The sequence below is a fragment of the Canis lupus genome, chromosome 24 (assembly GCF_003254725.2).
Source record: "Canis lupus dingo isolate Sandy chromosome 24, ASM325472v2, whole genome shotgun sequence".
Lineage (NCBI taxonomy): Eukaryota > Metazoa > Chordata > Mammalia > Carnivora > Canidae > Canis > Canis lupus.
This window is the reverse complement of record NC_064266.1, coordinates 1,615,566-1,639,854: the sequence shown is the minus strand read 5'-3', so window position 1 is coordinate 1,639,854 and position 24,289 is coordinate 1,615,566. Positions and strand designations below refer to the sequence as shown.

The following is a 24,289-nucleotide window of genomic DNA, read 5'->3' as shown; positions in this document are numbered from 1 at the left end:
AAAGCCCATTTTGTTGTACCCCTGGTCAGTCACATGCCCTCTTTTGTCCTCCTAAGTGTCATCCTGTCTTTGCCTGAGCCACCTGTGAATGCTCCTCGCCCCTGAAATAATTAGATACAAAAAAGAGGCACATGTTTGGTTATTAATGCAAAATTGACAGATTGGGAGAACTGATCCCTTGAAATCCAAATGACTCTGTTTTTCCTTCCTTGACACTCGGCAAATCTGATAAAGACATCGGGTACCTGCTGGGGTAATTTACTGTCTTCGTGTTTGTTTTGGGTTCAGACCCCAGATGACCCATAAAAAGCTGTGGCTCTCTGGGGAGAACACAATAATAAAGTGCAGACTTTCCTGAAGGCTTTTTCTTATTTTTCAAGCATGCTTTAGTTATCCGTTATCGTCCAATGCATGAGACATTTTTTTTTAAATGTGCTCTAATTTTCATCAAGTTGGGAGATTTCTCTTATTTAAGAATATATGCCAGGGCAAATGCTGTTTATAATTTTGGTTTCTATTTTTTTGTTAAATAATATTTTAAATATATAAATTCACAAGTAAATGACTGAAATAGCCTTAGGTTCCTCTTTCATAACTTTCTTACTAGATTCTTATAAAATAAGCCAATAGAATACAGTGCAGAAGACTGTTCTATGGCAGAAACTTGAAAAATATTTGGAAGTTTCTCAAATTAATAAGAGTTGTGAGAGGGTGTCATGGATTTTGTTTTAAGTTTTTTTCTCTGCTCAGATCAGAGGATGCTCAAGTAACAACCCTGATTGGGTGACTTCATTGGACATACTTCTCTTGTTTCTAGAGGGCAAGTTTTAATTTTTCCTCCATAGAAGAAATGGGTTTTTAATAAAAGTTAGACAATGAAATACCCAATTGTTGTTTTCAAGTCAGCCAGCTATCAAAATCCCTCCTGAAACCATACCACATTTACATTAGGAAGTCACTTTCACCTTTAACCATTCAACCCAGTAACATCACGACACCCAACTCATGCCTTATTGCGCAGCTAGAGCTTATTTTGTTTCTCTGAATTAATTCTAAACAATCTTATCCACATTACAAGTTTTATAAACAAAATTTCCAACTTCCTGCCTCATTAGAAGCTACATAATTTCCCAAAACATTACGTTGTTGTATGATTTTCCATTCTGTTTCTTGATAAAGATTACGCAGGACAGAGATGTGAAATAATTGGTTTAATGGAGTTAAGTGAAGACAGAATTCAAGAGTGCACTAGCAATACAAGCACTTTATTGAATGACTACCACTGGAGTTAGAGTTTCATTGAGTTTGGCTTTACATTACAATGCACCCATTTGGTAGCTGAGAGAGTCTGAGCTTCAGACTAAACTGAAATAGACACCTGGGGGAAATAAATATCTCTTAATAGGGATTTGCTCACAAACCTTGGCCTGCAGTATTATTGAGCTCCCCTCTGTGCCTTCTGTGGATGCAGACAGGCTCAGCGGAAGGAATCCCATTACTGCAATACAAGGAAAGCCTGAGTCTCTCTGGAAAATGCTGTATATAGGATATTTGTAATGCTGTCATATGGCATTCAGAGATTTGAAGAAGTTCAATTGTGCTTCTTTCTCTAAAGGCAAAGCAGACGTGCTGCCTGGTTGGCGTTAACCAGTGTGCAAGTAGCTGTAGTTCTCCTTTCTTAAAATAACTTCCAAAACCTTCCCCAAACTTCCAATAACATTGCATGTTAACATTAACTAAACTAGTTCAGACTGCCATATGACTAAGTCTTAATAGTGTAAGATGAATACTGGAAAATAAACTAGGTACTTTACAGGGATTATCCAATTTAATCATTACCTCTCTTTAATGGAGATAGTATTACTATCAGAGAACTGATAATTAAGGAATATGTCCAAGATTACAGAGCTTGCAACAGCAATGGATTTAAAACCAGGAAGACTGATTCCAAAGTCTACCTTCTACACATTGTAAAGTCTGCTGAAATTGTGAAGCTGTCTGTAAGTGTATGTCCAAATATTGTAATACTCATTTGCAGTGGATAGGTGGTTATAACACAGCTCTCAGTGAACATCAGGTGGGGCAGGAGGAAAAGGGAACTGCCGTACATCATCAGCTTCTTCATGCCCATTGTCACCATCATAGTTTCAATTGTAGTTTGTTGAATGATAATTTAAACTGCAATGGTGTGTCCTTCTAGAGTCCCTGTGATCCACAGTAACCTCTGCTTTCCAACATCAGAAAATTTTCTGGACATACAGAAATTATAACAATATTTACAAAGTGCCTCTGAGAACTCAGCATTGCACTCAGAACTGGAGGAAATTAAAGGATAAATAAGAAAAAAAACCCTGTTCTTGAGACACTTAAGCTCTAGCAGGGGAGAGAAGCTGACTCATATAATCTCTGAGATCCAAATGAAATGTAAGTGGAGCAAAAAAGAACAAGATTGGAATTTTTCTGGGGCAATCTGGAGGGACTACATGGAGGAGGTGAGATTTGTATTAGATGTTGAACAAGTGGAACTTTGAGAGACAAACAATGGGCAGATAGTGTTGGTGAAATAAGGAAAAGTTTAGATTAGGAGTAAGAACAGAAATTAAAAAAAAAAAAAAAAGAAGAAGAAGAAGAAAGAAATCCAGGCTTATCTATAGCTCTGCCAATTAGCATCTGAATATCCATGGTCAAACAATTCAACTTCTTTGCACTTCATTTTCCCCAGTTAAAAAATGGAAACTGCATTTTGGGTGTTAGGAGGAATGAAATGAGATAGTATATTGAGAATAATTTGTTAATGGAAAGGCTATGAAATACTGAATATTTTAATTTACTGTTAAATTATAGAAATATTTTAAAAGAAAAGACCAGCATGAGCAAAGGCATGCAACAAGCACTGCATAAATATCTCTCTAATAAATCCATGAGAATGTCTATTTATTGGATACCTACTATGTACTTTGCACATATTTTTCTTAAAAAAAATATGTGGGGCTTGAACTCAAGACTTGGGATTTGATCTCATGACCCTGAGATGGAAACCTGCACTGAGATCAAGAGTTGGATGCTCAACTGACTGAGCTACCCAGATGCCCTTGAACTTTGCACATATTATCTCAATTATGACAGTGACCATGCAGAATTTGGGTGGGTTACTTGATCTTTCTGTTTTCCTTCTCTATAAGAAGTGGTAAAAATCCCCAGTGAGTGTGGCTATAATAAGAATTCAATGAGATGATATGGTACAAAGTGTAACAGGATCTGGTTCGCAGTAGGTATTTGGGAAATGTATGCTAGTTATTATCTATCAATCTACTTATCTATAGCTATTATCTATCTATCTATCTATCTATCTATCTATCTATCTATCTATCATCATCATCATCATCTATCCATCCATTCTTAATGAACATTTCTCCCAGCCCTAGGTTCATACTGGCTGTAGGGAAAACTTTACTTTGGTTGAAACGCTGGCTCCACATATCCTCATGTGGCCTTGATCATGTTATTAACCTCCATTCCTCAGTTTCTTCATCTGTGAGTGGGCATCAAAATAGGGCCCTTGTCATCATGGCTGAAGGGAGAAATGAACACTTCCTAATTGTAAAGTACTTAAAAGAGGCCTGAGCACATGACCAACATTCCATAAATGATTATCTATATTAGTAACTATCACTTTAGTCTAAAATACCCAGGACCTTTGTCACTATATAGACTCTGTGGTCAGCTCTACCTCCATACTATCTCTCTTCCTCCATAATTGACACTCTAAATTCCTTTCTTTACCAGAAGCCAAAGTAATCTTATAAGAAATGGAAGTCATAGCATGAGTTCCTCCAGATTAAAACCCAATAATATCTTCCTAAATTCTTTACCTGTGTCACAAGGCTCTTCATGACCTAGTTCAGTCTTCCTACCTGACATTGCCACCTCCCCCTAGGCCACCACTCATTCCGCACCTCTTTCATTCCTCGATGTCAAGACCATGCCTTTACCTTAGGGCCTTTGCACTTTCAGGTCCCCTGCTTGGAATGCTCTTCTCCGGATCTTGGCATGACAGACTCTTCTTGTCCAAGTCCATTCAAGGGTCCAAAAGCTCTATTCTTGCTCCCAAGGCAGTTCAGTAACCAGATGGCTCACAAAGAAATGCATCCATATAGTAAATGCTTGGATGGATACACCAGGACTTCCTGACACATGAAGGAGGGGACAATGAAAGTTCCCAAGAATGGCTAGAGGGCTGAATAGGGGAGGGAGCACCCCAGGTCTAACTAAGGGTGTAGGTATTTCCAGGTAGAGGGGACTGCATATGCCCAGACACTTGGGGGTGGGAGGATATTTTGAGGTGCTACAAGAAGTTCAGTCTGGTTAGAACCAGGATACTTGTGGGGATGAGGTAGGAAAGGTTCATCTCTGGAGGCTGATGGGGGTGACTCTCCAGGAGCTTTTACAGACAGATCTGAGATGTATTATCTAGGGCGGGTCATGCACAGCAGTACCAGTAGAAGTAGTGTAAGGAGAAAGCACCGTGCAGGGGCTCTGGGGCTTTTTCTTTGATAAATGCGCAGAGAAATCATTATTATCTGTTTAAAAGCTATTCATATTTCAACTACTCTGCAAGGCTCATGGCACCATTGCCATTGAGCCCATTTCATGGATGAGGATGATGAAGCTTGATGTCCTGGCTCCAAATCTGGTGCATTTGCCACTACATTACACTGCTTTGCTGGACAACTCAGAGCATGGGCAGGTGGACTGGAAACCAAAGACTATCTCACTCTTGATCCATGAGTACAGATATATTGTCTTTCCTCTGTGATCTAGAAGTTTTACTGACCAAAGTACAAATGATAGGGAGTCAAATATCAGAGTGGATGGGATAGCAGTCACTGGCCTGTCCTCTCTCTGTATCCCATCTCAGCTTGGAAAAGCCTCAAGTTAGAGAACACCCCCCAAAATTGGCCAGGTTTCAGGGAGCTTGCTTGGGGTGTTGTTCAACTGACTCCTTGACTTCAATGGCCCCCTGCCTCTCTGTCCCCCTCCCTCTAAATGGGATGGGCAACAGGAGTGGGGTGCAGCACTAATTTCTAAGATTAGGTTGCCCAGTACTAGACTACCTCCTCTTCCTTTTCAACATCCATATCATCACTATCAAGTTTTCTCTGTGCCAAAATTGAGCTAAAGTGCTTTTCATTTATTAGCTCATTTGATATTCTCAGGTAGCTCTACTCTCCTTGTTTTACAGATAAAGAAACTAGAGTCTCAAGAACTGTCAGTAATTTGCTTAGAGTCACTCGTCTTGAGGGTAGACAGATCTGAGATGTCAAACCCACAGCGATTGATTCCCAAGGGCATGGTCTCCATGTACAGAAGGGAAGTCAACACAGCAGGGCTTTCTCTCCCTCCATTACTCATGGTTCCTGAAGCTACCTTGGATCACTGTTTTAAAAAGGTCAGCAGTAGCAACTGTGAATGATGAAGTGACAAGGCAAAGATAATGTCCCCAGCCTGTCTTTAGCCTTTAGCTTTCCAGAGGCTTTTTGGCAGGATTTCTAAGAATAGGAAATGTGATGGTGTGTACCTGAATGAGAGTCTGAACCTACTGACTCCCTGACAGTTGGCATCCTGGGCTTTATGTCCACACACTCTTTATCTTTATGTGTCAGGGAACACAATTCTACTGGACAAGCAACAGAGGGCAGTAAAAATGTTTTGGACCAAGTATGATATGTGCTTAGAAATGCATAGAAGTGCATAATTTTTGAGAAATCTCTTCACTGTATTGCATTACCAATCAGTTTGCACAATCTATACATATTTTTCCTCCCACACCCCCAAGATAGCTGATGATGACACATGTAGAACCACTGAGAGGAACAGCATTTTCTTTGTGATAAATGACTTAACTGTCAGCAGGATAACTGCAGACTGCAAACTCACCATGGATTATTTTCTTTACATTTGTGTTGGTTTGTTTATTTTTCCTTTGGATAAAAATCTTTTTTTTTTTTTCATGAGGGTAGGATAAAATTGCTGGGGAATGATTGGATGATTTTCATCTCTAATATGAAATAACAGTCTCCCCCACAGTAATCCTACCACCATTCTTTGTCAGTTCTAAGTTTGAAAACTGTACTGTATCTTTCATCTGTGTACAAAGAACACTCAGAAAATGGTCACTCTGGGGAGGGTTGTTTCTATCAGAATTGGAAGGCTCCTTGAAAGAGCTTGCATGTAGGTCATTTTGAGATGCACACTTGGTTCTCTTGGATGGTCTACTTTATGTCTATGGATCTGTTCCATCAGCTGCAAAGTGATGTAGTTGAATGAGAGAATTTTAAAGGTTTCCTTGAGTGATGCAACTCTTTGCCTAAAGTCCAAGGTTGGTACATTTAAGCATTGCAGGGTGTGCAATATAAGCTAGGACAACACTTCTTTGATAGAGTGATGTGTCATAAAGTCATGATTCTGTGCCAACTCAACACCTAAATGACAGCTTGACTGTCATTTCAACAAGAATATCAGTTTGTGGAGGCCGAGAAAATTAAGGCCATTCCACTTCAAGGTCAGCGTTAACACAAGTACAGCCGTCTCAGGCCCCTGTGAATAAGAGCTTAATGCCCGTGGCAGGAAGCCCCATATCAGAATGAGAACAGAGTTTAAGAAATTCCTCCACCACTTCTGGAGGTCCCCTAGACCAGCCCATAAAAACCCAGCTGGAACCCACCTGGGGGTCCAAGTCCCTGCTCCGCTGTGTCGGGTATAGTTGGACCCAAGCTCGAGCTTGTTAATAAACCATCGTGTGTTTGCATCGGTGTCGGCTTCTTGGTGGTTTCTTGGATTCGCAATCTTGGGCACATTTGGGGGCTCGTCCAGGATCCGAGAGACCCCCCCAGGACCTCATCCGGAGGGTTTCACGCCTGGTGAGCACTCAACTTTTTCCGCCTTTTGTGCGCATATTCTCTGAGAGCTCTATACTGTATTTTTACCTGTAGCAATTACAATCTGTATTAGGTCGGCATTGGCTTAGGCGGCCGCGCTGGCGGGCCATCCACCGGGGGTCTTGAGGAGACGTCCCTTGCCCCGGCCTGGAGGACGGGGTCCTCATCTGTAAGGAGGGCCAACTGCCAGCCCTTCGGGTTACTTTCTGTCTTGTCTCCACAGCCGCACTGGAACGTTTGTTATTGTGTCCTTGTTAATTGTCTTTACTGTCTGTGCCTTGGTGTGGACTGGGGACATAGGGGCAGGCACAAACCACTCCCCTGTCTTTTATGCTCTCCCACTTCTTGGACGTTAGGGAAAGAGCTCATAATCTAAGCACAGACATACGGAAAGGGAAGTTTCAAATTTACTGCATATCAGAATGGCCAGCCCTTGACGTGGGATGGCCCCAAGAAGGAACTTCCCACCTACCTATTATCTTACAAGTTAAGGCCGTGATCTTCAGGGACAAACCGGTGGGCCATGCTGACCAGGTGCCCTACATCCTGGCCTGGCAGGACATGATCGAGAATCCCCCTCCTTGGCTAAAACCATTTTTACCCCCCCTCTGCATGACTGTCAAGAAATTTTGGCACAGGGCACGGAATCAGAGCTGATCCGATCAGTACACTGAATCAGTGGCTGATCAGAGCCACTGCCCAACGCGGACGCCACCTGGTACACGGACGGCAGCAGTTTTGTCCGAGAAGGAGTCAGATCCGCGGGGGCAGCCGCGACCTCGGAGACGGAGACCGTCCGGGCAGAGCCACTGGCAGCGGAGCGTCGGCTCAACGGGCAGAACCCGCACTGGCCAAGGCGCTGACCGTGGGGGAAGGTGAAGGAATCAACGTCTACACCGACAGCGGGTCCGCCCTCGCCGCCGCTCAGTCCACGGGGCCCTTCACAGGGAGAGAGGGCTCCTGACCGCAGAGGGAGAGACTGCTCAAAACCCAGCGGAGATCCTTGACCTCCTGAGGGCCCTCTGGCTGCCCAGGGCCCTGGCCATCATGCACTGTCCGCGGCACCAGAGAGAGACACGCCAGGAGCGGGAACCGGCTAGCGGACTCAGAAGCTAAGGAGGCGGCCCTTCTGGTGACCCAGGTCTTAGCAACCACGCGACCCGGTGCGGGGCACCGACCCTGCCCGACACCCCCAACTGTACTGATGCGGACTCACGCTGGATCAACGCTTGCCGGTGACCCAGGGCTTGCGTGGCTGGGGGAGGGCCGCAGACCCCAGCATCATCCTGCCGGAGGAACTGGGACGGCGAGGCCTATCCAGGATGCATCGGAGCATCCATGGGACAAGGAAGATGGAAGACCTCACACGACATGCAAAGATCACTATTAAAGACACTCGAGCAGAGATGGAGCAGACTGTGGCGAGCTGCCACGCATGCCGGTTAACTAATGCCACCGCCCATGGATCTAACCCGGGCACCCGGCTCCGAGGGGACCGCCCAGGAGCCTACGGGGAAGTGGACTTCACTGAGGTAAGACCTGGAAAATACGGATACAGGTATTTACTAGTGTTTGTAGATACTCTTTCAGGATGGACGGAGGCATTTCCCACCAAACGTGAAATGGCACAGACCGTGACCAAGAAACTGCTGGAAGACATCTTACTGAGGTATGGTTTTCCTGTTAAGATTGGGTCAGACCACGGCCCAGGATTCTTCTCTAAGGTAACACGGGGAGTGGCACTAGTGCTTGGGGCAGATTGGAAATTACATGGTGCATATAGGCCCCAGAGCTCAGGACAGGTAGAGAGGAGGAACAGAACATTAAAGGAGACCTTAACTAAATTAGCCCTGGAGATTGGCAGGGACTGGGTGACTCTCCTCCCCTTCGCCCTATATATATAGGGTGAGGAACTTCCCATATAAGATGGGACTAACCCCCTACGAGATCATGTTCGGTCTTCCTCCACCTATGATCCCCAATTTAAAACCTGAGGTGCTTTCGGAATTTGATGATCACCAACTTCTTTTCTCCCTCCAAATGTTACAACAAACCCATGAGCAGGTGTAGCCTAAGCTGAGGGCCCTCTATGAGACTGGGCCACCCCCTGGACCCCCATCGATATCGGCCAGGTGACTGGGTGTACGTGCAGAGATACCAACACCAGATACTTCAACCTCGCTGGAAGGGAACTTACATCGTGATCCTGACCACTCCCACCGCTCTCAAGGTGGACGGGATTACTCCCTGAGTCCACTACACCCACGTCTGGCCATGCCGTTCTCAAGGATTTGTTCCAGAATGGAAAGGCCGACCAGACAAGGACAATCCCCTAAAGCTAAGACTGCGCCGTCCTCACTTATTTCCCACCTCCAAGACTCCCTAGTCTGAGGTTGTCCTTCAAAACAGAAGGGGATTAGACTTAGTCTTCTTACAACAAGGGGGGTTATGTGCTGCCTTAAACGAGGAATATTGCTTCTTCACTGGGACGTAAACAGGAATGAGAACAGCAACAAGGTTGGTTCGAATCCTGGTTTAATCATTCCCCCTGGCTCACTCTGAGAGCAACCTGGACCCATGATTGGGTCCTTCCTTAGGTTCCTCTGAGAGGGGGAAATGTGGAGGCCGAGAAAAGTAAGGCCATTCCACCTCAAGGTCAGCGTTAACACAAGTACAGCCATCTCAGGCCCCTGTGAATAAGAGCTTAATGCCTATGGCAGGAAGCCCCATATCAGAATGAGAACAGAGCTTAAGAAATTCCTCCACCCCTTCTGGAAATCCCCTAGACCAGCCCATAAAAACCCAGCTGGAACCTACCTCGGGGTCCAAGTCTCTGCTCCGTTGTGTCAGGTATACTTGGACCCAAGCTCAAGATTGTTAATAAACCTTCGTGTGCTTGCATCGGTGTTGGCTTCTTGGTGGTTTCTCAGATTCGCAATCTTGGGTACAGCAAGTTGGTTTCATTAGATGTGCTACAGCTTTTACGCTATCCTCAGAGGGAGCAAGAACCACATTTAGCTTTATATTCCAGAGACTATTAAAATGCTTGGCACATAATAAGTGCTCAATACACACTCACTGAGTGAAACCTTGTCATTACCTGGCACATAGTAGGTGCTTTATAAAAATTCAAGTGTTTCAAATAAAATGGAATAGGTAGAGAAATGGATGGATGGCCAGAAATGACCTCCATCCTGGATATTGGGCTCAGAACAGAAATGACATTTACAGATACTATATTCCTTGATTTATTGGAATCTTCTTTGTTTTATTTGTAGTTTAGATTTCTTGATGTTTTTTGAATGTCAAGATCAGTATGCTCTAGTCTCCTCCATGCTGCTCTCCATTATCAGTGCACCAGGCTCTCTGCAGCTGCAATGTTCAGTCCTGCATTGATATTTCCTCTTTGAAGACTGCAAGTCCCTCCTTCTGATGCTTTCTTAATTGCTTTCTCCTTAGGTCAGTGCATCTGTGAGACACCCGTTTGCCTGCATGAGTTCATATCATCTTCAGACATCGTGGTTGGCTTTCCAAAGCCACAATTGCAGCAGTGTTTGAGTAGGTGAGTGTGCGAGCTTGGATGGAGTTTCTCTTCACCCTTGATGATGTTGCGTCATCCTTGGGATGGAGAAGAGGCAGGAGAAAATATGTCTGTTTGAAAGGATCGTGCTATGGACGACCGCTGTGAGGCTAAGGCCAGATGCATTGTTCAACCAATAGCATTTCCAGCATCCTGGTATTTGAAAGCTTGTGAGCAGCACCTAGAGACAAAGGGGTGACATTAAAAGATCAGACCAACCATCAGAGGCTGTTTCTAGCTTTCCTGTACCCTTTAGAAGAGGAAAGCAAGAAGCTAAACTAATGATAAATAATAAGACAACAGGTGGAAAAAAACCAACAAGCCAACCTCTTAGGTCCTTCTTAGTTAACTTCTGTGTTGCAAAACAAATGAAAATAAAAAACTTCTAGTACCACAAACTGACATAAATTTGACAAATGAGATTAAGGCTAACCTAAAGCAGTTGAGCCTTATGGATTTATGGGGGATTAATAGGGTATTGGTATTTATGTGTCCTTTTACCCAGGGGGAAGTAGCACATTGTCTACCACCAAACTGATGTGATGAAATCAATCAACATGCTTTTATGCTATTTAAGAATGTGTCATTTCAAATTAATCACAATTGAAGCAGACATAAATATGTGTTAAAATTATACTAAAAGAGCAATTACCAAATAAATGCCACTTAATCAGAGTGCCGTGGTTTCAATGTAAACAATTTTACAAACTTATTACATGAAGACAAAATCCTATGTTTTGTTCTTGCTGGTACAAGTCATGAAACTCTCTTAATGCTTTTCCTATAAAATTTGGGGGAATGTATTTCTTGGAAATGAAAGTAACTTGTTCACAAAAACTTTCCAAATATGTCAGTGTATCAATTTGCAAGGATAAAAAATGTTCACCTCTTTGTAACCAACTATTATAGTCATCAAATATAATCATGCTGACTGTGGTTGCCTCTGCATTTTTTAGTGTGTGTGTCACTGTAACTACAAGGGTAAGTGGTCTCTTGGCTAAAAAATTAGTATGCATTATTTCTAGAACATGCAATATTTATAATTCATCTATATATTTACTTCATATTGAGATGTCAACATGCAGTTAATATTGTTGCATTTACTATGAATTCAAAATTGTAACTGATGTTTTTAAAATTCCAAAGCTCTGGCCTCCTAGGTTTTTCATGAGAGGAGCACTGACCCCATTTCTCTCCTCTACCCATAGAGGTAGCTGACTTTTAAAGGTTAGCATGTTTTCCCACACCTGGTATACTCAGTCTGGATCAGTTGGCCCTATTAACCTGGCAATTCTGCTACCGAGGTCAAGGTCATAGAATCCCATGGACTCATGTAATGACAGAGTAAAAGTCCTAGTGACCAGCAACAATATCCCTGCCCCTGCTTGTGGAAGTGTGTCCTTGTTCACAACAACTGGGGAAGCCTGAGTGGGTAGGTGGTTATAAACACTGCTCCTGGAGGACCAATGCAATTGGCCCATTCTATTGCTGAGGGTGGGAATGTTTGCTTCCATCTTTATATATGCAGTACATTTGTTTTCTGTAAGGATTGTCAGAAGCATTTGTCTGTTATTTATTTGAGTGAATAAGAAGATGAGACATTAGAAGCACAAATGCAGTTGTCACTTTGGCAAGTTGTGGTGTTGGCACAAAATGAACAAACCTTTTAGAATCTCTAAAAGTAAGAAAGTTTTATTGGAGCCCAAGTGAGGGCCCAAGCGAGGACAGCTGCCCAGGAAACACACTCTTCACAGGAAAGGCAGCACTCTGGAGAATGAACAGTTTTAAAGGGTCATATATTTTTTTACATCTTGTAAAAGCTCAAAAGATTATAGATTAGCATATAGGCAGGAATCATAAGTTTTAAAGTCAAGGAATGCAGGGAGTAGATGTATTGATAAATATCTTAAGGATGGGATAGTTTTCCTGTAGGCTACTCATTCACAAAGCAGGTGTACAATGCACACATGGCGGTTCACAAATCAGGCTTTTGGTTTAAACAAAGTTTCTGTATAGTCATACTGACTTTGAAAGAGATCTAAAATGGCTTCTCTTATATCTCAGGTCTTTAGAAACTATTTTGTCTCATCATTAGCTACCACTGTGTTGTGGCCATCATCTGGGATTTCTCCACATAGGAACAGTGTAGGGGATGCCAGGAAGTCTGTCTTGTGGCTCAGACTACTCCACCTCATTAACCAGAAGGCCTTGCTCTGATATACTATGAGCCATGTAGAATGAGAAGTGGTGTCAGAATGCATAAACCATTAACAAAGGCAATGAAAAATCATGCAATTGTTTTCTGGCGATAAAAGAGGCCAACTCCCTTAATCCCACTTAGAAAACATGGGAGGGATTCACTGCTTAAAGACAAGATGAACTTCATAATTCTCCAGGTGAGTTCTTCATGTACGATGACACATGAGTATGCAGAAGTGTGTCCCTCTGAAGAGCTCTATGTGGAAGGTTGTTTGGGATTCTGGTGGCCTAAAAATGGAATGAGGGGCACCTGGCTGCCTTGTTCTGAAGAGCATGCGACTCTTGATCTCAGGGTCATGAATTCAAGCCCCATGTTGGGGGTAGAGATTACAGAAACAAACAAAGTTTTAAAAAAATGGAATAAAATTATTTTCAAAGGCAGGCTTTATCACAGTCATACCACCATTATAGTGTAGATGTACCTAAAATTGTTTGTTGTGTTTATGCCTTTATGTGCTTATGTTCAGATTTAATGTTTAATCACTCATCACTGATTGTTGAGACTTTACTAATCCAGTGCTTCTTAAAGTGGTGAGGAACCAGTTTTTAAAACTTTCTAATTTATCATGTGTTTATTTTTTTTAAGTTTTATTTATTTATTCATGATAGACACACACACACACACACACACACACACACACACACAGAGGCAGAGACACAGGCAGAGGGAGAAGCAGGCTCCATGCAGGGAGTCCGACGTGGGACTCCATCCCTGGTCTCCAAGATCGTGCCCTGGGCCAAAGGCAGGTGCTAAACCACTGCGCCACCCAGGAATCCCTCTATCATGTGTTTAAAAACAAAATTCAACTTAGTACTTTTGAAGATCAAATTGGCCTTATTAAGCAATTCATGAATTGGGCAGCACCTCATCTAGCAAGTAGAGGGAGACTCCAAGGAGCTGTACAAAGTGGAATGTTTTTATAGGCTGGGAGGTAGGGCAGGAAAGTGATTAGCAAAAAAAAGGGGGGGGGATTGTTTCAAGGGAGACTTCTTTTTTGGGGGGGAAGGGATGGCAGGATTTTATCATGCAGATGACCTCACTGGTGCTGATCAGGAAATTTCAGAAAGACTTTTGAAAAGTCACGTTCCTGGTATAGGTTGAAACAGTAAATAAGTCTTGATTTGCTCCCGTGGGCAGCAAATGACTCCATTTTGGGCTTCTTTTTTTTTTTTTTTTTTTTCTTTTTAAACATGTGTATCAATGTGTGGTCATACTGCATGCAACTAGGGTTCCACTTTCAGCACATGGTATTCTCCATAAGTTCACAGCATCTTCACTGTTCATTTTCATTTCAATGGAGTCCACTGATAATGCACTGGGATATTGTAACAAGGTCAAATTGCATTAAAAAATTTTAAGTGTATTTGCTCTCAGTTGTTTACCTGGCTGTAAACCAGTGGCGGGCAATTAACATCTTGGCAGTGGTCAGGCACCAACCATAATCTGAGCAGCACTGGCCAACTTGCCACCTACTTGATGTCCTTGAAGCACTGGGGAAAAGTATTGGGGGAATCCCCGAATGATACTGGTCAAGAGATGCCACATTTAAAGTGCTGCTTTATGAAGGTTTATTCATTTGGCATTCAGTACTGAGTAGCAATTGAGTTTAAGGAAGTAGGCAGTTCTCCAATCTGTTGAGCATTTATAAAGAGTTAATAGAACAATCTGTCATGGGGAACAAGGATCCACTCTCTTCTGTGTGCCATCTATTCCGGGTGTTTTGTTTGTAGACAGGACAGTGCCAGGACTTTGGGAATTATAAACCCAATGGCTTCTAGAGATTTCTCATGAATCACAGATGGGTGTGGGGTAGGATAGCAGGGTGTGATGGAGCCTGTGGTGAACCAGAGAACAGTGCCCTTTGAGGAAGGTAACACTTCTTCAATTCTAGATGAATCTTCTGATTTTCAAACAACACAAAACAAACAGTGCTCAACAATTACTAGCTATCTACTAATTTAAATCATTCAGTACATGAGTCTGAAATAGAAATAGAAGTATATATTGGAGGGGCCAGGCACAATCCAGGGAATGTGAACTGCTGTCTTTGAGTGGTGAATGCCTTTGGTGGTAGCTGGCAGGTAACATCAGTCTGGAGCAAGTGGGGTGTGAAGATTGGCCCCTCACACCAGTACCAAGCACTAGTACCCAAAGGTTGCAGATGGAGCAGAGTCCAAAAAGATCAGGCTGAGCTCCTGATCTTTCTTAGTCTGGGATCCTCCAGGAGCAAATGCTGTGACAGTGTAAGTTGTTCATCTGGGCTGTGGAAGAAATATGGCGGGGGAGTAAGGAAGTGACCCAGGCAAAAAACAAAGTCCACCTGTCAAAGGAGTATCATGAAACTGGTTATGACTGAGCTGGAGCTCAAGTCCTCTGGGAAACTCTGGGAGCTCTTCTATAGAACTTGCCCCTGAGATTTACCCCACGCGAGGGGCAAGGGAGCTGGGGGATCTATCTACCCAATGACTGGAAAGTGTTAGGCAATGCAAGGAATATAGGTCCTGGTAGATGGCTGGAAGTCTGGGACATGTTTTGGAGGGTAAGGCAAGGGGACAGGGAAACCACCAATAGCATCAGCTGCCAGATAGATCCAGACTCTGGCACATGTGAGCTATGTGTGACAAGGGCAGCTCCCCTAAAGTCTAGGTTTGGGATTTCCTCAAGCTATGGGTGCCCCTACAACATATGACACCTGCTTTGTCCACACACTTCTTTTGCAGATGAGGCAATTCAGGCATCTAGAGTTTAGGGGACCTGCCCTTGTCACACACAGCTCACATGTGCCAGAGTCTGGATCTGTACTCATGTCTTCTATTTTCAGAGGCTACTTCCTAACAACCGTGCTGCCATGCTGCAAGCTGCTCGCAGCCCAGCTGACAAGGAGAGAAATTGCAAATATGATTTTATTGGCTACAAGTCACAAAGGTCTCCTGGCAACAGAGACCCATTGAAGTCACTGCAATTCCCTCATTTAATATCAGCGAGAACACCACATTTGCAGACATATCCTCAGCAGGCAATTTGCCCAGAAAATAGGGAGCAGATTTCTGGATCTGAGAGTGAACGGGAATGGGAAAGAACTGCTTTTATTTGGAAGGTGAGAGGCTTGGGAAATGACCCAGAGCCGTGTGAAACAGAACACCTTCTAACACTGTGGCTTTTGTTAAATTGGCATTCCAGAATGGAAGGCCAAGAGGGGCAGACTGAGGCCCTGGTTATGATTTCTTTTCCCCCTTCACTTGAAGAATGGTCCAGCCATAGGTGTCTGGGTGCCTCATCATGTGGAGGAACGCAGGCAGCATTTAAATGAAAAAATTGGATAAACTTAAACAGGAATTGATTCTCAGCTTGGGATAATGGAACAGTCTCCTTGACATCTGTGTTGTACTGTGAAGATATGTGCACATCTTTGCCATCAAAATTCTAAAGGATGAATTTCAAGAAGAGGAAACACAAGGGATATAGTGTTATCCTATGTCCCAAAGATCCCATAAGAAATGAGGGGATTCCCTTCTGGGTAGCAAGTTCCAGTGAACATCAGGTTGTCCACTAACTCCTGAAATCTGTCCTTCACAAACTTCCCCAGACTTTGAATCCCAAACCTCAGAGTTTCAGACTCTGTTTCTTTTTCTGTTCACCTACCAGCCTCTGTTTTTCATCTCCAGCTTCATGCCTAAGTGATATTATGGCCAGTAAACTTGGAAGGCTCCTTTTCATTTCTTGCCCCATGCTGGTAAAATGTTTGTCCTGGATCACACAATAGTTAAAGAGTTAATTCCCCCCAAAATGAGTTTCTCTCAACTTTTGTGTGAGGAAAGAATCTCTATGTGTGCTGGTCACCATTTCAAAACTAACCCAGCCTCACAATTAGTGAGTGTGCCCAGAGAATGACAATGCATTCTTGACATTGGAACACATGTTCACCACCTACTCTGAGCATGCAGGATTTTGATGCATTTCCCTTCTACTGAACAACAGTGTTCCCCAAGGATGGCTGTTTCCATACCCCAAGTCAGAACCTGAATAAAGGGAAATGCAGCTCAGCATCATGCTCCAAAACCTTTGAACTTCACTGATGCATAGCTCCTGGGATATGCCCTTATCAGTTTGTATGGACGCTCACAACATGGTGGTGTTTTGGATGGGAGTATTTTCAGATTCAGTTAATTTACCAACACCAGTTGACACTATACAGAGGTCATATCAGAGCAATTTGTTCTAAATTCATTATCATTAACAGGCAAGGCAGCTGCAGGAAATTATACAACTGCAAAGCATTTCAAAAAATGTTCTGATGTTGATATCTGGACTGTTTGATCCAGAAACAAAGGGAAATCATGAACTTGCTGGCTACAGTCTTACTAACAAAGATTTTTGTTTTTCTTAATAATCATTCTTAGTCCAAGTTATTTTTATTCCAGTGACACTGGTGCTCGCCAGTGATTTGGGGTTGATAATAAGAACCATGTTCATGGGTTGGAAGTACACGGCCAGGATTAGTAAGGATTGCATAACTTCATCCCTTCATGTTTAGAATGACCTCTGAAAATAAGAGTGAGCCAAAATCCAGGATGGAGCAATAAAGGAAAAAAGAAATCTTCTCATCTATAGAATGGGGTGAATAAGCAGTAAAATATGAATGCGTGAAATGAATTGGGACTGTGTAATTCCAAAAAACAAACACTACATGATCTTTGATGTAAAACAATTACCAGGAACTCTGTGGTAAGCTCAGTGTATTTGGCAATTAACTGAAATGACCTTTCTGAAGGAATGTGAGTTTTGCGGGGTTCAGAACTCAGTCCAACTTTATGGGTTTTGAAGTTTTGAACCAACCTTAAATCTCATATGGTGCCAGTTTTAGATCTGAATATTTCAAAAATTTTTGAGCACAAGACAGTGGGTTTCTGGGAAAGGCAGCAAGGGGAGATCAGATAAGCATGGCTGGACCACCAGGACCTTGAACTTCTGGAGGACCCACCTCTCACTTGTCCTCTCTACCTGCTCTCCAAATATTTGCCAGACCCCAAATTCCAGCATGCCAGGTTTGCTCTGATTTGGAACTCCTGCTCATCTTACCTCCACTTTTTGACTGTAAGGAGCCCAGAATCCTGCAAGGCTCTGTTAACTGCCTAAGTCTTAGAGCACTGCTTATGCCAGACTTAGGAGATCTAAGAGCCACTCCTTGGAACTCCTGAAATTCCCTTTGGTCATTATCCCTCCATGTTAAAAGACTCTTGAAAGAATAGACATAGCTCAAATAGACATGGGGGCAGGGAAGATTATCTGACTAGGTAAATACATAGAACAGATCCATGTCACCATTGAGGAGTAAACTACACTTGGAAATTCAGAGGGGCTGGGGGACTAGGGGGCTGGGGAAATTGGGGAGAAGTGAGCTCATTTTGGCAGGAGAAGGAGGAGAGAAGGAGAAGCATGGAAGAAACTGGAAAAACTGTGGTGGGAGGGATGCCACCAATGGCAGCCTGGGGAAGCTGGGGATAGTTGCAGGGCAGCCACAACTGGGAATTTAGGGACTGGTTCAGAGCCAGCTAAGCAGGATGTTTCTAAGACTAATGTGTGTTAATCCAAGAATATTCCTATTTCATCTCCAATGATATTTTTAAATGGGTTTAGCAGTTGGTCTTTTATCTACTTGGATCCTTCTAGAGAGTCACTTTGCTATTTCTTACATTTCCAACTTGAAGAATTAAAGTCCCTGTTTATAAGAATTGCATTCTGTTTACTTGGATGTTCACTAGGCCTGTCCCTAAGACATATGGGGCCAAGAGGGAGGGAGGGCACATGGGAGCTCACAGCCCATGGACGCAGTGTTTGGAAGTTACAAATCAAGCTCACCAGCTATAAAATAAAATTTGTATTCTTCCACATTGACAAATCAACCTTCATAATGATAAAATAGAAAAATATGCATGAACTATGGTTTTTATGTGACAGAAAGAAAATATCAAAGATGGTTGAATTTAATTAAGAAGTGATATTTGGATGGGGAATGAAGAGTGAAATTGGTGTGTCATGTTCAAATATTATAATGTTGTCATGCATGAGATGCTATTGTCATTGTTAAAATATGTTAATGTTACCATTTGGATTGCTATCACTTACAGCAAAATGCTCACTTCTTTTAGCACAGTATCTAGATCCATGCAGGGAAGGTATATGGTTTTCAGATTCTTCTGACAAATTTTTCAGTGCCAGGATATTCTAAAGAAAACAAAAAAAAAAGTTCAACTTATTGGAATCTATCTTTAAGCTGCACTAGACTGTCCATCAAAAACTCTCTGTAGAAAACTATTTTGAAATTTTTTAGTTGAATCTTCTCCTCATGATTGCAAATATTTTGTTTCCTTATTTTAATTTTTATTTTTTTTTCTAGAAGGTTACTTTGCTGCATAGTTCACATGCACTTTGATTTTTATCTAAAATTTAAAAAAAAATCCTTTTAAAGTAAACTAGCCAAACTTGGATCTGTTTTTGTAAGCTATTACTAACATTAATAGTAACCACGGTTCATACCAAAAAATTCTGGATAGTGGAAATTCAAAATTAATGTCATTTTCTTCCAAAGACCATGCTTCACTCTTTATTTGGGCATCTTCTGCTTTTCACTTAGCTTTTCTGATGCATTTTGTGACTTGTCTAAATTAAATCTGATTTCTTTATCTGTGTTCAGTCAGCATACTCCTTGTGTAACCAAGAAGAGTCATAAAGTCAAAATTGATAGTGTTTCACCAAGATGTTCTATTTTGGGGCAAGTCCAGAAAATGTCATATACAATTTTGAATCATTCCAAAGAATGTCATTGCTATTGGCCCAGCTGAGACCATGTCTCAAAGTAACAAATTCAAAACATGTGCCACGCATGGCACAGGGAACTCTTCTGGTTTTCAGCCAAATTTGTGGCCTTACATCTTTTACTTTACCAACCATGTCAGCACCATTATCATAGATTTGCCCTCCACAATCTTTCAAATTGTTTGAATAAAGCTGACATTTAAAATTTAATTTTATAAAAATGTAGCCAAATCTTTTGAATATACTTTTTAATAAAATACAACTAGTCACAATTCCAGCATCCAATATGATGATCACCTAATGGCTTTTTTGTATGTATAACTTTAAATGTCTAGATTTAAACTTTTTTTTAACACTACAAAATATTCCTCAGTGCCACATGGACTATTGTGATAACTGTCCAATTCACATGCACCTCTGCAGCCAGCAGTTGGGAAGCAAGAGGCAAAGAAACAGATGCTCGTACCATTGTATTCCTTCTGTCAGAGGAATGATTCCACAGATTAATTGATTGATTTTTTTCCCCTCCAGCCAAGTGCTTCTGCTACTCAAATTCTCTCCACTCTGAAGCAGTGTGTGTTTCTGACTCTGGCAGCCACAGAATCCAAAAACCTGTGTGGCATTGGGGGCAGCCACCTTTTGTTTCAAGTACATAGGGGAAAAGAGGTGAGGTCATCTGGTTGTTCAATCTGGCTCCAATCCAATTGCCAGAATTGTTTTGCCTGGGCCAGCTGGCTGGACTGATGACCCATGACTTTTCCTGTTAATTTGCAAATTGAGTCCAAGATGGTAACCCTCTCAGAAGGCAGGCCTCATGTTCTCTCATAATCCATGTTTGAAATCAGGTGTTCATTATTTTTCTTCTTTGCTTCCTTCTGCTCTTTCTTCCTTCTCCTCTTTTCCATCTTCCTTCCTTCCTTCCTTCCTTCCTTCCTTCCTTCCTTCCTTCCTTCCTTCCTTCCTTCCTTCCTTCCTTCTTCTTTTTTTTTAAGAGATGGGTGAGGAAGGGCAGAAGGAGAGAGAGAATTTTAAGCAGGCTCCTTGCCCAGTGTGGTGCTTGATGCAGGGTCAAGAGTGAGACCCTTAACTGACTGAGCCATCTAGGTGTCTTTCTTTCTTTCTTTCTTTCTTTCTTTCTTTCTTTCTTTCTTTCTTTCTTTCTTTCTTTCTTTCTTTCTTCTTTCTCTCTTTCTTCTTCTTTCTTTCTTTCTTTCTTTCTTTCTTTCTTTCTTTCTTTCTTCTTTCTTCTTTTCTTTCTTTTGTTATCTTGTATTTATAGAGAACAGTGCCTGATACATACTAGGTACTAAATAAATATTTATTGAGTAGACAATAATGAGATTAATTTCACTTCTAGATTTTCTTTTTCTAGAAGTATTCTGTAGCTGTTGTTAGAATGTACTAAGCACCTGACAGTGTAGTAAATCATAAAATCAGCAATAATGGAAGACAAATATATTTCATTTATAGAGTGATGATATATAGGTAAATTATGGACCTGTAGGCCTAAATCGGTATCCTCCATTGGATTGTAAAAGGTAAAAATGCCTACCATGGACAATGCCTGTTGATTATGTTGTGTACATACATGGATTCAGATTTAAATTCTCTCATCTTCTTTTATATTGCCATGTCTGACTGTCTCCATGGATTTTTAGCTGCTATTTATGGCTGCAGTGAGGAGGGCAACAACAGACTCTTATGAAACTAAGGGAAACACAGTGAAACACAATGATAAGGAGAGAAGACAAGAGAAAGACCAGAGATTCATGATAGGTACTGAAGCAAAACTTTGTTGACTCAGCTAAGATGAAGATGTCTCACAGTATCTCAATATGGTGCTATAGAACATTGGGGAAAAAAAGCTAAGCAAAAGAGCATTTGGGTAATGGTGATCTTTGCTGCTGCTTTTGAAAGCTGTTCATGTCAAACAATCTTGCTTAAGACCTTGCTAAAGGATGAACAAAAATGTGTGTTTCTGTTTCAAAAAATGTTTGAACAGCAGCAGCAGTAGCAAAAACAGCAACAAAAACAAAATTTAGTTGGGCATGTGTAGAGCTTTGCTAAGGGCTTTGCTTTTTACCACTGCAGTGCCCCACTGATTTGCTGATTAGCATTTGACTGACATCTGCATAAATTCCTTCCTGTTTCCAAGATACTAATAAAAAAATGGCAATAGAACTGTAAGGAGTAGACAAAAAAATTACTTGTTGCAAAGCCATTAAATCACTTACAAAAGTTGCAAAAATTTTCCTCTACTAGATTTTTCTAATACCAAAGAAACTGCATGACTGTTTCTCAGTGGGGTCATTGCTTTCACACTTCTGGTGGCTTATTAGACTGGGATAGAACATGGTCAAAAGTCAAGGTCACAGTGTTGACCCCTGAGACTACTGGTTAGTGAGCAATGCTATATGACTAGGTCAGTTGAATAGCCAACAACAACAACAAAAAAATCAGGTCAATCCCAAGACCATGAAACTAGTCAAGTTTCTCAGTGAAATTTTCGAGTGGAATTGTTTTAGGATAGGTATACAAATCATGAATTTACAACACAATGGATTTTCACAAATTGAATACTACTGTATAACCTGCACCCAAATTAAGAAACAGAACATTACCAGCCCTCAGTAGAACTTTTGTTCTTATTACCTTCTAGGCAGAGTCCTTCAAAGAACAACAACTATCCTGGCTGCAATGCCATGAATTTCTTTTGCTATTTACATAACACATAGCCCGCAATATGCTTTGTTTTATTCACTTCCCTCTATGTAGTAGTCCATTAGCGCTCATGGCCACCCAGTATTCAGTTCTATTACTGTGCCACAATGTATTTATTTGTTTATAGTTGATCCATTATTTTCTATCTTGGGGCTATCTCAAATAATACTGAAACAAACTTATACATGTCTTTTTAAAAATATATATACATTTTTGTTTCCTAAATGCCTAAGAGTGGAATTGCTGAGTCATAGGGATGCATATGTTTTGTTTTAATATCGGCAAACAGCTTTTTGAATTGTTTGGATCAATTTTACTCCCATAGTTTGGCAAACTGGTAAGTCATGAACAATGCAAAAGAAAATTTTATCTCAGTTGAGCTCTGGTGATATGATCACATTTTACAAAGAAGTGAAAGCCAATGGAGGTAATTATTTCAAAGAATCAGGCATGGCTGTATGTTGTGTTTACATCAGTATTGCTCATCCAAATTCCAGTTATGGGCTCTCTGAGCCATGAAGCCTATTTTATATTTTGAGACGTAATTGATTGATTTTACATTCATTCTAAATCCAGCATATGATATATAGTGGGTAAAAATACTAGTGCGTTTAATTGGAAAAGTAGACCTATTTGTTATGTCCCTGTTTATTTTTAACTAAACTAGCAAATACACAGGAAGATAAAGACCTGATTATTCACATTCTAAAGGTTATCAGTCATGATGTGAATGTCAAAACTGCGTGTGTGTAGGGCAGGCACATCTTGGGGGATTATACCATTTAATATAAATAACCTTGAGAAATAGCTGCAGGTAACAGAAATAAACATTTTAACTATTCTTTAATCAAGGATGAGTGAAGAACACTATAATCTTGGCTGCAAATGTTAATATTTACAATATGACCTGTTTTATGAATTCAACCCTGCTTTATCCATGTGTTGACACCTATTTCCAAGCATCCAACTGGGGTGCCAAGAGGTTAGTTGGCTAAGTAAGCTCTAGCTGCTGGATCCCGGAGCTAATATGGTGAATTAGTTAGCAGCTTCGGAAGGATAGAGAGAAAGGAAGAAGGATGGATGAACAGTTTGCATTGGGCAGACTTCTTTGTCATCACTCACCATATTCATGTGCACAGACCAGTCTGCACTGGTGGCAAATGTCTCTTTTCCAGATACAGTTGGAAATGATCTCCTCCATGTCTGCAGAGTATCTGTCACTTCCTTGTGCATGGAGAGATGGTTGGTGTAATGATAGCAATCATATTAAATTTACTGGGTGCTTACCAGATACCTGACTTGGCATTAGTGCTTTACACGTGCATATTGATGCCAAACAAGATCACTTTGAGATAGGTACCTTTATTACCCCCATTTCACAAATGAGCAAGTAGAGGAGTAGGAAGTTCAGCACATGCACTCAAGATCCTGCAGCCATCTGCAGGAGACCAGAACTGAAGCCATTGTAACGCTAGAGTTTACTTCCAAAGACCAGCTCCTGGAAGACATGGAGACATACTGAGAAGTGGGCCATAGGAGTTCAGTTGGGCAGTTATTTTAGAAAGCAAAGAACATGATGAATGCTAAAAAGAAAATTGTGATTGATTATACTATGAAAATAAAACTCAAATATTTGAAATTCTTAAAGAATGACAAAGCTTCGTAAAACACATATAAACAAATAAACAGCTTTGGCACAAGAATTTGAGAAAAGTATATTCTTAGGACATTTTTTGAGATTGTCTTTTCATGATAAAGAACAAGGCAAGCCCAAGGCAGGCAGCCATTGGAAGTGAAGACTGTAAGAAGGACCAGACTGTTACTTTCAGCGTCAGTTATAGAAATCACTTGTTTGCACTATTACACTATTGAAGAGTGACCTTTTCGTCTCTTCTTAATCTTAATCAATACAATTGAAATTTCCCAGTTTTTCCTAGCAAACTCCACATACCTAGATATGTTTTTAACCTCTTC

General features: G+C 41.5%; 1 long non-coding RNA gene across 1 annotated transcript in view; it reads right to left on the bottom strand.

Moving 5' to 3' along the window:
* Positions 1-10,196: 10,196 nt before the first annotated feature.
* The window catches only part of LOC125753486 (uncharacterized), a 41,048-nt gene continuing 26,955 nt past the window's right edge, over positions 10,197-24,289 (bottom strand). Inside the window, exons 3-4 of the long non-coding RNA XR_007405451.1 lie at positions 18,905-19,003; positions 10,197-10,699 (exon numbers count right to left, since the gene is read on the bottom strand). This is a non-coding gene — a long non-coding RNA (uncharacterized LOC125753486). The remainder of the gene's footprint in view (positions 10,700-18,904; positions 19,004-24,289) is intronic.